The 16484-nt window shown below is 42.8% G+C and overlaps 1 pseudogene; it reads left to right on the top strand.

Moving 5' to 3' along the window:
• Positions 1-16484, top strand: part of LOC136496112 (probable LRR receptor-like serine/threonine-protein kinase At1g56130) — a 67950-nt pseudogene that overhangs the window by 47910 nt on the left and 3556 nt on the right.

Genomic DNA, 16484 nt, shown 5'->3' with positions numbered 1-16484 from the left:
AGTTTTGCAACCTAAGTTCCAATCCTACTCTAGCATGGCAATTCTATGAATGTAAAGACAAGAATTGAATTGCTCAAAGTAAATGCTTAAAGTAAAGAGAGAAGGAGGAATGCGACAATGTTTTGCCGAGGTATCAGAGAGTCGCCACTCCCCACTAGTCCTTGTTGGAGCACCCGCGCAAGGGTGTAGCTCCCCCTTGATCCGCGCAAGGATCAAGTGCTCTCTACGGGTTGATTCTTTGACACTCCTTCGGGGTGAATCACCCACAACCGCTCACAACTTGAGTTGGGTCATCCACAAGCTCCATTGGATGATCACCAAACTCCCATTCACCACCAAGTCGTCTAGGTGATGGCGATCACCAAGAGTAACAAGCAAGAACTCTCACTTGACCACAACAAACCTAATGAGAAGGGTGGATGCACACTTGCTACTCTCTTTTCACTAATGAGGCCTCTCTCTTGGATTCTCAAATCTCAATCACCTCACTAGGACCTTGCTCTCCTTGACACTCTCAAGGGTGTTTCTCAGCTATTGAAATGAGCAAAAGTAATCCCTTGAGTGAATAGATGAAGTATTTATAACCCCTCATTCAAAACGAACTGTTATGTGCCTCTATGGGGTGATCGGACGCTCTGGTCAAGTTGATCGGACGCTCCGACTAGTTCTCCCCACCATAGAGCCGTTAAGTTGTGACTGGACACTGACCAGCGTCTGGTCAGCACTGACTAGACGTGTCCGGTCACAAAAACTGCTCTATAGAACCATACTGATGTTGATCGAACTCTGGCACCCAGCGTCCGGTCACTTTGCTACTCAGCGTTCGGTCAGTAGCCAGAACCGACCAGCGTCCGGTCAGCACTGACCGAACGCGTCCGATCAGGATTCTCCCTCTCTGGAACCTTACTGGAGTTGACTAGACTCTGGCACCCAGCGTCCGGTCACATATCACTCAGTGTCCGATCACAACTAGATGACTTCTCCTTAATCAAATAAACTAACCGGACTCTGCGCTAGCGTCCGGTCACACCGGAACCAGTGTCCGATCAACATTCGACCCTCCATTCACTTCCAACTCGCAATCATATGTGAATGAAGTTTGCTCCAATTGATCTTAGGGCTACTTAGGAGCTACCTAGTGCTAGATTTGATAAGTGTGCACCACACCTAACCCACTAGACTCACCTAGGTCAAGCTACTAGTTCATAACCCCCTTAATAGTACGGCCAAAGGAAAAATAAAGTCCTAAACTACTCTATGTGTCTTTTCAACACCAAACTACACTTAGAACTAGTCCATCCTTAACCTTGTCATCCATCCTTTGAAAACCAAAACGATTTCCATCGTTGGGGCATGACAACCATGATTGCCCAATCAATTTCCATTACCATGACCTAACTTAATTGCCTCTGCAAAACACACGTTAGTCACAGTAATCATGTATTGTCATTAATCACCAAAACCCAACTAGGGGCCTAGATGCTTTCAATCTTTCCCTTTTTGGTGATTGATGACAATACAACCTCGAGTATGTAAAAGAGATGAGGTTTTCAACATGCTTGGTTCATATAAGCTTTTGACAATAAGAACAAAAAAGTTAGGCAAGCTTATATGACCCAAGCCAACATGATGTACTCAATAGATAAGAAATAAGCATGAGTACAAGTAATAAAGCTCATTTGCATCGGAGTAAAACACGAAAGCAAAGTAAATGAGCATAACCAAGTGACATGACATATATAAAGATCAAAGTAGAGAGCACACATGTCACATATCACATTAATATCACTATCACATAAATATTACGATCACACGTATGTAGTTTAGTGCATGAAAGTAAACATGAATGCATAATAATGTATCACACATGAAAAGCCAAATATAATAGATAATCTCCCCCTACATATATCAATCCCCCTAAGTCTATCATACTCAATCCCTCTCCCTCTTTGGCGTCAAACACCAAAACCTAAGAGTCGGTCGGCGGGGCTGGAGCAGATGAGTCGGGCACTGAGGTGCGATGAGCGATCTAGAACTGGGTAGCATCATCCTCTGATCTCGAGCTCTGAGTTGTCTGACCCTCTATCGCTGGAACTGAAGCTGAAGCAGTCTGGGTTGGAGCTGGGACTGGTGCGGCATGTGACTCTATAGGAATGACTATAGTAGACGGCTCTAATGATGCAACTGATGAAGGGAGCATATCTATAGTCCCAGTGACTAGAGCAACGGTGGAAGGACCAGGGACACGTAGCTCTGATGATGTAGGCTGCCCTATAAACTCACTGAAGGTAGCACCAAGGCTCCTAGAAACTAGGGTATTAGTCACAAGCATCGACGAAGTCTAAGCCGGTGTGAAGCCCGTATGGAGAGGTGTGAAGGAAAGACCCTAGGCTATCACTGGCGAAGCAAACCACTAGGACACCTACTCGGTAGGTGAAGCGAACATGGTAGTAGGCTATCCCTGACTCTGAAACCCACTGGGCTATACAACTAGAGTCTATAAAGTGGTGGCAGGCTAGCCGAGTTGAGGTGTAAGCTATGGTGGTGGAGCCCCAATAGCATTAACAACATGCTGCATGAATCCAAGTAACTGCTGCTGCATGAGGAGCTGCTGTTGCTGCATGGCCTGCTACTACTGCTAGATGGCCTACTGCTATCGCTGGAACTCATCCTGTCTAGCTTGAACCTATGCTAGAGCAGCTACTGTCTCCTAGGCCTAGCGAGCCTGATCCTACCTCATCCGCTCAAGTATAGCAAGTAGAGCGGGTCTATCTACGGTGCCTATGGAGCTGAGCTAGAGCCACTGGCCTCACCGTCATGTCATCATGGAGGCATCTGAGGGATATCCTAATAATCATCATCTGAGTTGTCACTAGGGTCGCTCTCGACCATACCCTCTTGCTGAGCATCTAGCTGCTCTTCTTCTGTCGCTGTAATACCCCTGATAGTCTCATCCTACTGGGCTATAGACTCTGGCACCTCTAGGCGACGGCGTGGCTGGCTAGGTATCCTCGCTGCACTATGGCAGAGCATCTGAGTCATGTTATATGCTAGAAACTTTATAGTGGCACCAGAATACTCTGCCAACATCTTAGGAGTCCTCACTGTGACTGCCCTATGAATCATAAAAGTAATCCAGTGAGCATACGATAGCTACCTGTGACCTCTAAATCCCTCTACAAGTGTATCCTTCATCTCAGAAAGAATAACATCCCATACATCAAAGATTGTCTGCTGCATCAGAGCGTTCAGTAGCCATAGCTGAATGCGAGTCAATCCCTCGTGATATCCCATCCTTGGTAGTAGGGTCCTCCTTATGATAGCATCAAGCAGTCTAGCTATAGGAGTAAGATCTCTGGGTGTCCTGCTCGACCCCTTGCTAAATGGCTCTATAAAGCAAGGTTGGATGAGATCTGTGGGAGGCATAAGACTGCCGTCAGGGCATCTAGGAGGCTCTATGTGTCCATAGCAAACCTTGTGAATGCGGATGGGTGACTCCTATAACCTGAGGATCTCTCTGACCCTAAAGCTCATCAACCTATAGTTGCGGCCTCTAAATGCAAAGTGTATGAACCTGTGGCCTGGGTCAATATAAAGTGAAGCATAGAACTCATGGACCCATGATGGAACATATCTACCTGTCTGTCCAAGTAGATCTGTCAGCCCTAGCAAGTAAGAGAGATGAGGGTGGATCTGCTCTCTAGCTGCTGCTACAATGGCCTCAATAGATCAAACTCACTGAGATCTGAAGGCAACCCCACTGTTAAGATATACATTATAGAAATCCTCCTATAGTGGTGTATAGAAACCCTCTGAAGCATGCTCGTCCCTCCTCGGTGGGAACCCATCCTTGAACTGAACAAATCTGAGCTGCTGCACCTACTTGGTTGTGGCGGCCCTCAAATCCAGATGAGTCACTAAAGGCAGACCCTATGGTCTAGGAGGCGGACGAGAACCCCTCCTCTGTGTCTCTGGTCACGATGTCACCTAGGTATGAGTATGACCAGAGCGGCGTAACTATGGCTGAGGTGCCTGCTCTGTCTCCTCTGTCTGCTCTCCCTCCTGAGTCTGCTCAGCACCCTCTGACTGCACTGGTGGCTATGACTATTGCTGTGGCTCCCCCTGAGGCTGAGTCTCCTCCAAAACAACATGCCATCCCTCAAGCATGACAGTCCTAGCTGGACTACCATGACAATGCTCAACCTACTCAATGGCTGCCCTCTATGCTGGTGAAAGCTGATCTACAATCTAGACTCCACTCCGAGCACCTCCTCTCTCTACATGCTCTACGGTGACTGCACTTCTGCTGCTCTCACTGTATCAGCATCTGCATACTTCCGCTTCTTTGATGTAATCTTCTTCGTTTCCTTTCCTTTCACATCAGCAGGCAAGCGAGGCGGAGGCCTTGGATCCTCATCACCTGGACCACCTCCGTCGTTCTTGACACATGCCATTGCTAGAGCTGAAAAGAACAATTGCCACTAACAAGAAACAACTGCCAACTGTCACTTCCGAGGCTTGGCCTTGATCCGTACTCGCGAGCTTGGCCCCGAGTTCACTGTCAATTACCAAAGTAACCTCGGAAACACCGACTCACTGCATGTTAGAATAGATCGGATATATGAATAATTTCAATATACATCTAGAGATACGAAACCCTAAGAAGCAAGCAATAGATGCGAAATTAGAGGCGATGGCTTGCTACCTGACGAACCAGCGAACCGAAGAGTAGAGGAACGAATCACGGGGAACCACTAGGAATTGCCTAGGGTAAGGGTTGCAATGCGGTGGCCAATCGACATAATGTAGGCACGGTGATGGAGACGCTGGTGATGGCAGCAGGGGCTCCAGTGAGGATGCAGTGTGGGCGCATGTCTGAGTTGGGGCATAGCAGCACTAGATCATGGGCTCATGGCTCAGGCAAGCAGTGTGGGAAGATGGCACGGGAGGCGGTGCGACAGACGGCGCAAAGAAGGCATGGGCGATGCGTGGGACTAGAGGCGGCGCGCGGCGTGAAGGCGCGAGCGCGGACGTTGGGCACGAGCGTGGGGCAAGGTCATGGCGGAGCAAAGCGGCTCGATTAGGTAGCACGGGCGTGGGAGTAGGGCGGCATGGCGAGCGGTGGAGGCATGGCTAGGGCACAGCAGCAATGTCGGTGTGGGTGATTCAGATGGTGGGGATTAGGTGAAAGTCACGGCGTTATATGGTGGCCCCCAGACGTAACGGATAAGGAAAGAAGAAAGAGTTCGAAACTCGTACGTTTTCTACTGACTGGACGCTCCGGTGACAACGACCGGACGCTGCCACCTAGAGTCTGGTCGACTCCAGAGAGGTTCAAAACCTCTCGAGTCGTGACCGGACGCGTTCGATCACCACTAACCAGACGTAGCCAGAGTCTGGTCGATCCTTAGATCTTCTTCTTCGCTTGATCAGACATAGGAACGCCATCTGACCAGACATAGGGAAAGAACTGTTTCAGCATCTGGTCACTCCTTCACAGCAATGGTTCACCACCTGTGAACTGACTAGACGCTAGACATCAGAGCTCGGTGCAGCGTTCGGTCACTCTTTTTTAGCAAATCTTCAAAGTTCCTTCATGCTGCCTGTTTCCAATCAAGTCCCAACTTCAATAAGACCCAAATAAGCACCAATTGGGACTGATGTGAGTGACCTCTCTCAAACCTTCAAAATTTTCAAAGTATTTTGCCTTAGGCTATAATTCTTTTTAAGAAAATAGGCAATAAAAGGGTAATTGAAGAGAAACGACAAAACAACATTCATGCATATGCAATGCAATACTTGAAAGTAATTCTAGTTGCTTGTCAAGTTTGATCCAAGGTTAAGCTTCTTCACACGCTTTTCGGCGGTTATCTTAACCATGTTAGACAAGCTCTAAATGCATTACCAAAAATTAAACATGTTGTATATTACAATGCAATGCAAGGGACAACACAAGCTCATTTTCTAGTAAAGTTACTAAAATCAAGCACATTGAGCTCATTTCTCAACCGACAAAATGTAGCCTCATCTAGCAGTTTAGTGAAGATATCCGGCAATTGATCCTCAGTCCTTACACCTTCTAATAAAATATCATTCTTAGCAACATGATCTCTAAGAAAGTGATGGCAGATATCTATGTGCTTGGTGCGAGAGTGTTGAACCGGATTATTAGCAAGCTTTACTGCACTCTCATTGTCACACAAAAGTGGTACCTTTTCTAGAACTACACCATAGTCTAGCAAAGTTTGCTTCATGTAAAGTATTTGTGCACAACAAGCACCCGCGGCAATGTATTCCGCTTTAGCGGTGGACAAAGCCACACTATTTTGCTTCTTTGAGGACCAAGACATAAGTGATCTACCAAGCAAATGGCACCCTCCGGATGTGCTTTTTCTATCAACTTTGCAACTGGCATAATCCGAATCGGAATAGCCAACTAATTCAAATCTAGCTCTTTTGGGATACCAAAGGCCAATGCTTGGTGTGTGCTTAAGGTACCTAAGGATTCTTTTAACGGCAATCAAATGAGCTTCCTTAGGATTAGCTTGAAATCTAGCACACATACACACACTAAATATGATGTCGGGCCTAGATGCGGTTAAATATAATAAGCTACCAATCATAGAGCATAAGCTACCAATCATAGAGCGGTAGAGAGTTTGATCAACCGTTTTACCTCCCTCATCTAGGTTGAGATGTCCATTAGATGGCATTGGAGTTTTGATTGGCTTACATTCATCCATATTGAACCTCTTGAGAAGATCCTTGGTATACTTTTCTTGAGAGATGAAAATCCCTTCTCTCATTTGCTTGACTTGAAACCCAAGAAAGAATGTAAGCTCTCCAATCATAGACATCTCGAACTCCTTCGACATCAATTCATCAAACTCTTTACAATAATCTTCATTTGATGATCCAAAGATGATGTCATCAACATATACTTGACAAATGAAGATCTCTCTATCAAGCTTCTTGGTGAATAGTGTGGTGTCGACCTTCCCAATGGTGAAGCCCTTCTCAATGAGGAAATCCCAAAGGCGTTCATACCATGCTCTTGGGCCTTGCTTAAGCCCATATAGCGCCTTGGATAACCTATAAACATGATTAGGATATCTAGGGTCTTCAAACCCAGGAGGTTGATCAACATAGACTAGTTCATTTATAAAGCCATTTAAAAATGCACTTTTAACATCTATTTGATATAGTTTCATTTCATGATGCGATGCATATGTAAGGAGGATACAAATGGCTTCAAGTCTTGCAACCAGTGCAAAAGTCTCTCCAAAATCCAAACCTTCAACTTGAGAGAACCCCTTTGCAACTAGTCTTGCCTTGTTCCTCACAACAACGCCTTGATCATCTTGCTTGTTGCAAAACACCCACTTTGTTCCAATGACTTTTGCACCTGTGGTCGCTCTTCAAGAGTCCAAACTTCATTGTGGGCGAAGTTGTTCAACTCTTCATGCATGGCATTTGTCCAATTGGAATCTTGAAGAGCTTCTTCTACATTCTTAGGTTTAACACAAGAGACAAAAGAGTAATGTTCAATAAATGAAGCAAGTTTTTGAGATCGAGTCATTACACCATTTGAAGGACTCCCTATGATGAGATCTTGTGGATAAGCTTGTAGTAGAGGTGAATTTCTTCTATCAACCACTTGAGGGGGAGGTTGTGGAGCATCAACATCTTGTGCTTGTGCCACCGTTTATCATGAGAGACATGAGTATCTTCATTTTCTACTCTCTCATCTTTATCACCATCTTGTGGCACACTTGATGAAGAAGGTGGATCAATCACTTGTACATCATCATCATCATCTTTAGGCTTGATGTCTCCAACCAGAATGTTCTTCATAGCCTCCCTCAATGGTTCATCACCTACATCATCAAGATTCTCATGTGCTCCTTGGGAGCCGTTAAATTTATCAAATTCCACATCATATGTTTCTTCAACCAAGCTGGGGGCATGATTAAATACTCTATATGCTTTGGACTTTGATGAGTAACCAACAAGAAAATCAATATCACAACGTCTTTGAAACTTCCCTAGGTGTTGCCGCTTCTTATAGATGTAGCATTTGCAACCAAACACCCTAAAGAAGGAGACATCCGGCTTCTTCCCATTGAGCAACTCATAAGGTGTCTTGCCAAGGAACTTTTGAAGGAATAGGCGGTTGGATGCATAGCATGCAGTGTTGATAGCTTCCGCCCATAGAGCTTTGGGTGTGTTGTACTCATCAATCATTGTTCTTGCAAGTGTAATGAGTGTCCGGTTCTTTCTCTCTACTATGCCATTTTGTTGAGTGTATGTTGCGGAGACCTCATGCTTGATTCCAACTTCATCACAATAGGCTTCAATGTTTGTGTTGTCAAACTCTTTTCCATTATCACTTCTAATCCTCTTGAGCTTCATTTCAAATTTATTTTGTGCTCTCTTCGCAAACTTTTTGAAGCATGAAGCAACCTCAGTCTTGTCATGAAGGAAGAACACCCATGTATATCTTGAGTAGTCATCAACAATCACAAGACAATAAAGATTTTCTCACAAACTCTTGTATGTTGTTGGTCCAAATAAGTCCATGTGAAGGAGCTCTAGGACTCTTATTATTGACATGAAAGCTTTTGTAGGATGAGTGTTTGCAACTTGCTTGCTGGCTTGACATGCACTACAAAGTTTGTCCTTCTCAAATTTTACATCCTTCAACCCTCTCACCAATTCATTCTTCATAAGCTTCTTGAGTGAGCTCATCCCAACATGAGCAAGTCTTCTATGCCATAGCCACCCAAGTGATATTTTGGTGAATAGGCAAGTTTTCAAGTTAGCATCTTCGGAGGTGAAATCCACTAGATATAGATTGTTGTATCTAAATACCTTGAATATCACTTGATCATCATCTTTCTTAGATACAACCACTTCCTTCTTGGTAAACAAACATTGGAAGCTAAGATCACACAATTGTCTAACAAATAGCAAGTTGAAGCTCAAAGAAGCAACATATAGCACATTTGAGATAGAATGATCATTTGATATTGCCACTTTGCCCAATCCCTTGACTTTGCCCTTTGAATTATCTCCAAATATAATTCTTTCTTGGCCATCTACTTCTTCATCTAGTGAGGTGAACATACGAGGATCACTGGTCATATGTTGTGTGCAACCACTATCAATTATCCAATGACTTCCACTGGTCTTGTAGTTCACCTACACACAAGCGATCAAGCTTTAGGGACCCAAACTTGTTGAGGGCCCTTGACCTTCTCAACAAGTGACTTTGCAACCCAAATTTTCTTAGGCCTATTCTTGTTGGGAGATCCTAAGTACATGACTTTCATTTTACCACTAGAATCCTTTCTAAGCATGTAATGAGCATTGAAAGTAAAAGGTCTAGCATGCTTGGGCAAGGGTTGTGGTGGTGGAGTTTGACACTCATGGGCAAAGTGGCCTTCTTGTCCACACTTAAAACACCTCTTTGGTTTTGGCTATGACTTGTGTTGTTGTTGAGCTTGAGCCTTCTTCTCTTGATTTGCCAAATATCCAATTCCACTTCTATCCATCTTCATGACGGTGTTCATGAGTAACTCACTTTGAAGATACTTGCCTCTTGTGAACTTGCTCAAGCCAATCTTGAGATGTTCCTTCTCCAACTTGAGCTTCTTGTTCTCTTCTTTTAGCTCATCATGATTTTTCTCCATATTTAGTTTCTTGTTCTCTTCTTTGAATTTCTCATTCTCTTCCTTGAGCTCTACATCATAATCATGATCAAGGTTCTCTAACACAATGGTGTTGGTGGTTGATAGCTTCTCAAGATCTTTCTTTAGCTTCTCATTCTCATTCTTGATCTTGACATACTCATCATAGTCATTGGACTCAACCACTTGCTTGCCTTTGCTACTAGAACCTTGCTCAATACTCTCAATAATCAAATCATCACATGATGTAGCTATATCAATCTTAACAACATCGTTAGTAGCATCATGTGGCTCATTGGATAAAAACTCATGAGGGATAACAAGATTATCATGATTAACCTTGAGGTTTGTATATTCTTCTTTTAGCATGTTGTAGCTAGTGATGAGCTCTTTATGCATCCCCTCAAGTTTATCATGTTTATCTTTAAGCTCTTTCTTAGAAGATTTGAGCTCCTTGAGTTTGGATGACATAGCATCATTTGCTTCTCTAAGCTCAACACTAGCCTTTTCCTCTATGTCACATTTAGCTAAAAGAGCGTCATTCTTAATTTCAAGCTTTTCATTATTAGCTCTTGACTTTCTAATGATCTTAGTGTATTGATTTAGCAATTTAACAAGATCATCATATGAAGGTGATTCAAATTCATCATCATCACTATCACTATCATCATTATTAGCATGATCATCACCACTACTATCATCATCATTTGATACCTTTCGTTCACCCTTGGCCATAAGGCATAGGTGTGAGGATGATAGCGGTGGTGTCAGTGAAGATGATGAAGAGTCAATCACAATAGCGGCCACCTTCTCGTTCTCACTATCATCATCGGATGAGCAACTTGATGAGTCAATGTCCGTGAGCCAATCATCGACGATGTATGCCTTAATTTTCTTCTTCTTACCATCTTTCTTCTTGTATGACTTGTTTTTCTTCTTCTCATCATTATCTTCATCACTTGAGTCATCTTTCTTGCCCTTGTACTTCTTCTTGTACTTGTCTTTCTTGGGCTTGGTGCATTGATGAGCTAGATGACCAAGTTCTCCACAATTGTAGCAATCCATCTCGGAGATTGGCTTCCTTCTAGTGCTAGTGAAGAACTTCTTTTTCTTGCCATCAAACTTGATGCCATTCTTGTTGAGCTTCTTTAGCATCTTGGCGGTTCTTCTCATCATGAGAGCAAAACTTGCATCATCAACTTCATCATCACTTGAGCTCTCATACTCAATTCTTGCTTTGCCCTTCTCTTGGCTAGCCTTGAATGCTAAGTCTTTGTCTTTCTTCTTGGTAGAGGATGAGCCACCTTGTGGTGTGATGTGCATGTACATCTCATGAGCATTGATCTTTCCCAAGATTTGAGTTGATGTAGCGGTGGAAAGATCACCTTGATGAAGCACGGTCACAATATGCCCATATTTATCAATGGGGAGGACACTCAAGATTTTTCTTATGACATCAGATGGTTGCATTTGAGTGAGTCCAAGCCCATTGATTTCGTCTACAAGAACATTTAAGCATGAGTACATTTCATTAGCACTTTCTTTAGGAAGCATCTCAAAAGAATTAAGCTTTTTCATTACAAGATCATAGCGTTCCTCACGCTCGCTCTTAGTTTCCTCATGGAGCGCACAAATGTCCGACCATAGTGCATGGGCGTCCTTGTGGTTCCTCACCTGGTTAAACACATCTTTGCAAAGGCCTCTAAAGATGGTGTTTTTAGCCTTTGCATTCCATTTTCGTAGTTCACTTCATCGCCTTGAAGGTGCGTGGATCCTGAGATTTTGGGAATCCTTGTGAGGCGGCTCTAAGTATTCCAACATCTAGAGCTTCTAAATACGCCTCCATGTGGATTTTCCAATAAGGAAAATCATCTTCCTCAAAGATAGGAGGAGGACCATCCTCGTGAGACATCTTTCTCTAGGCGGTTAAGCCTAAATACGTGAGCACGAGGCTCTGATACCAATTGAAAGGATCAAGATGCCTAAGAGGGGGGGTGAATTGGGCTAATTCTAAAATTATTTGCAATAATTAAACCCTACACTTAGCCCACTTCACCCCTTATGCCTAGAATGTGTTTCTAATATTCTACCGCACAAAAGTTTTGCAATCTAAGTTACAATCCTACTCAAGTGCTCTCTACGGGTTGATTCTTCGACACTCCATCACGGTGTATCACCCACAACCGCTCACAACTTGAGTTGGGTCATCCACAAGCTCCAACGGATGATCACTAAACTTCCAATCACCACCAAGCCATCTAGGTGATGGCGATCACCAAGAGTAACAAGCAAGAACTCTCACTTGACCACAACAAGCCTAATGAGAAGGGTGGATGCATACTTGCTACTCTCTTTTCACTAATGAGGCCTCTCTCTTGGATTCTCAAATCTCAATCACCTCACTAGGACCTTGTTCTCCTTGGCACTCTCAAGGGTGTTTCTCAGTTGTTGAAATGAGCAAAAATAATCCCTTGAGTGAATAGATGAAGTATTTATAACCCCTCATTCAAAACGAACCGTTATGTGCCTCTACGGGGTGACCGAACGCTCTGGTCAAGTTGACCGGACGCTTCGGTCAGTTCTCCCCACCATAGAGCCATTAAGTTGTGACCGAACACTGACCAGCGTCCGTTCAGCACTGACCGGACGTGTTCGGTCACAAAAACTGCTCTCTAGAACCTTACTGATGTTGATCGGACTCTGGCACCCAGCGTCCGGTCAGCACTGACCAGACGCGTCCGATCAGGATTCTCCCTCTCTAGAACCTTACTGGAGTTGACCGAACTCTGACACCTAGCGTCCGGTCACATTTCACTCAGCGTCCGGTCGCAACCAGATGACTTCTCCTTGATCAAATGAACTGACCGGACTCTGCGCCAGCGTCCGGTCACACCAAAACCAGCGTTCGGTCAACATTCGACCCTCCATTCACTCCAACTCGCAATATGTGAATGAAGTTTGCTCCAATTGATCTTAGGGCTACTTAGGAGCTACCTAGTGCTAGATTTGACAGTGTGCGCCACACCTAACCCACTAGACTCACCTAGGTCAAGCTACTAGTTCATACCTCCCTTAATAGTATGACCAAAGGAAAAACAGAGTCCTAAACTACTCTAAGTGTCTCTTCAACACCAAACTACACTTAGAACTAGTCCATCCTTAACCTTGTCGTCCATCCTTTGAAAACCGAAATGATTTCCATCGTAGGGGCATGACAACCATGATTGCCTAATCAATTTCCATTACCATGACCTAACTTAATTGCCTCTGCAAAACACACGTTAGTCACAGTAATCATGTATTGTCATTAATCACCGAAACCCAACTAGGGGCCTAGATGCTTTCAGCAGGGAAGGCTCATTGCTCTCTTGTTGTGGGTTTCGGCTCTTTTCGGACCGACTGATTGGAGATGGGGATGGTGGAGGTCTAAGCACCACACTGAGTCCGGGACTCAGGTATGGGGGCTTGGAGTCCAAGTTTGGATGGGGACCTAAACCCCTTGACAGAAGAGTGATGGGTTGGTCCTGCTTGTGCCTGGGGTACAAGTGGGGCGTGTGTTTTGGGGTACCCAGCTGGGCACATTGATTTGTGAATCGCCGAGTAATCCGGTATGACTTGTCTACAATCTAGCACCGTAGTAAGAACTAGAAGATGAAAGATGGTGAAATGGGCCTGTTTGCTCAACTCTTGCTTGAAAGTAGAACACGTGCTTACCTAGAATGGTTAGATAATGAACTAATCATGATTGCTAATAAGAAACATACATAAGGATTCACTATTAGTATTGCTTTCCACAAAAAGGAAACCTAACAACCCATAAAGTTTATCATATTCTTTGGAGTCAGGGAATTATTCTCACTACTCGGGTAAGTCTTGCAAGTATATTGTGTACTCAGGGTTTATTTATCCCTGTTGCAGGTGCTGCTTGAAGAGTAGCTATTGTGTAGAGGATTCTTCTGATGGGCACAGATAGATCTTTGTATTCTACCGTTAGATGTTTATTGTAATTCCGCTATTTAAATTCCACACTCTGAACTTAGTATTATAATAATATCTTTCTAAGAACTCTCGTTGTATGAAATTGACTAAGTATTGTAAACTCGTTCTCATTATTGGATCCTGGAGGAAAAACGTGGATTATTCGAGTTCTCCCTTGTGGTGTGCTCGACGGAACCATCCGGTGTAGCTTACGTTCGGGGCGCTTAGTGTCTGGTGGAAGACGAGCGCCTCCGGAAGCGTGCTATTTCGGGTAGTTCTGCCACAATGGACATTGAAGACTCGCAGACTTGGAAGAGTGTAGGGAGATGGGTTTTTTATATCTATGTCCAAGTAGGTTCTAACCTAGACTTTTGGGTTGTTTATTTGCTTATTATCATTTGGAAAAGTTTTTAAAAAAAATCTATTCATGTTTTGGTAAGGGTGAGCGTAAGGTGCAGAACTTTGACATAAAGAAAGCAGCTGGAGGGAAATCTTACATTGCGGTCGAGAAGCAATATATTGTTCCTGTCACTGGAAACTTCCTTGAGATTCATCTCTTCTGGGCTGGCAAGGGCACTTGTTGCATACCTACTAGAGGCTACTATGGGCCTATGATCTCTGTTTTGAGTGCAACTCCAAGTACTTCCCATAGCTACTAACCATTGTTATTATATTGTTTTGATAATTTTCTTGGTGTAAACTGATGCCTATATAGTTCCTACTGTGACAAAATTGATAACTAAATGAACCAACAATTACACACCTAATATATTATTGAAACGTATCAACTTTGAACCTTTCTAAATTCTCATATATATACATTCAAATAGAAAAGTGAAAATTCATAAACACTTAACATAATATGCAAAGTTGGTTATATGATCACATTTTCCTAACAAGGGGATTTTTGTGACAGATTTCAAACCTATATCACATAGAGTGACACAGACAAAGCATATAGGTGTAACTGTTGGAGTTGTGGTTGGGGCAACAACTTTAGGACTAGTAGTGCTTTCTGGACTCTACATCTGGAGGCAGAAAACAAGAAAATCATCATCCAAGAAACATGGTAAATGATGTGCTAGGCTCACAATGTATTCTTAAATTGGACAAAAAGGTTATACTCATGAATTTATATTTTCTTATGCTTGTAGAGCTATACATAATTGCTGGAAGATCTAGTATATTCAATTACAGCTATGGAGAACTAAGGATGGCTAGTGATAATTTTAATCCCACTAACCTTCTTGGTGAAGGAGGATATGGATCAGTTTATAAGGTTAGTTCATTTGTTGTACACATGAATGTGAATTTGCTATGAAGTTTTCCTCTAAACTTAAGTTTCCCATACTGTAGAGATAAGTTATGCACAACAGAGTCCTCTTTCTTTTTGCAAAGCTGGCTAGGTTGGGTAACACTTATGCCACTCTCTTAATAAAATCAATTTATATACACATTCTCTACCACTTTACTTTTTTGTTACTTTTTGGTAGTTCTATTTTCTAGTTTCTGCATATGGTTGCCAAAATGAAAGTTAGCAGTATGTTGATGTTGTCCATTGTGGTATATGTATGGTAAAGAGATGTTTGAAAGTTGCATTCTTAAAAAATGACACTTTTTTGGTAGGCTAAACTGACCGATGGGAGCATGGTGGCAGTAAAACAACTATCTGAAACATCTCGTCAAGGGAAGACGCAATTTATAGCTGAAATAGAAACTATTTCACAAGTGCCACACCGTAATCTCGTGAAGTTGTATGGTTGCTGCCTTGATGGCAAAAATCCGTTGTTGGTTTACGAGTACCTAGAGAATGGAAGTCTTGATAAAGCCTTGTTTGGTAAACCTTCATTAAATTTGACGCAACCTGTAATTCGTGGGGTTCACTGTATAACTTATCATTAATTTCCAGGAAGTGGGAGATTGAACCTAGATTGGACAACACGCTTCGAGATATGTTTAGGCATTGCAAGAGGTCTAGCTTATATACATGAAGAGTCTAGCATTCGTGTTGTGCATAGGGACATAAAAGGCCAGTAATGTCTTACTTGACGCCAATCTAAACCCTAAGATCTCAGATTTTGGGCTCGCCAGACTTTATGATGATAAGAAGACACATGTTAGCACAAAAGTTGCCGGTACTTTGTAAGGACATTTGCATCTTGGCCCCTTTATTTTTACACATCATTTTCATAAATTTATGAGCTAACAACATCATTTTTGCTCTTCTATCAAGTGGTTATCTTGCACCTGAGTACGCCATGAGAGGTCATATGACTGAGAAAGTTGATGTGTTTGCTTTTGGTGTCGTCATATTGGAAACGATAGCTGGAAGGCAAAACTATGATGACAGGCTTGACGAAGACATGGCTTATCTTTTAGAATGGGTAAGGACACTATAAATTTATACCAATGAGACAATATTGCATTTTTTATTATGTTTGTTGACTAATTGAAAAAAAAAAACTACATTGAGTTATATGGGGATATAACATTAAAGCTTGTGATTGTTGATAAGATTTTTCAATAAACACTTAGCCATAGTTTTTACATAACTAAATCACGAGAAAAAGATGGAATGAATAACTAATAAACTGCATATATCATTCTAGTTTTAGTTCGCCAAGGTTTCTATAGCACTCCCCTTGACACACAATATCATTTGTTCAAGAAGAATTCTACTCTAGCGGCCCTCTTCTAAAACGGGTAACAATTTTAGTTTTGACCACCAATATAAAGAATTGTATGTACTCCCTCCGTCCTGAAATGATAAGCGTATTTTATATAGGAAAAAGTCATACAAAATAGGTTTTAAATCTT

Source organism: Miscanthus floridulus, chromosome 12, assembly GCF_019320115.1.
Source record: "Miscanthus floridulus cultivar M001 chromosome 12, ASM1932011v1, whole genome shotgun sequence".
NCBI lineage: Eukaryota > Viridiplantae > Streptophyta > Magnoliopsida > Poales > Poaceae > Miscanthus > Miscanthus floridulus.
The sequence above is the reverse complement of the archived record's forward strand: the minus strand, read 5'-3'. Positions and strand labels throughout refer to the sequence as shown.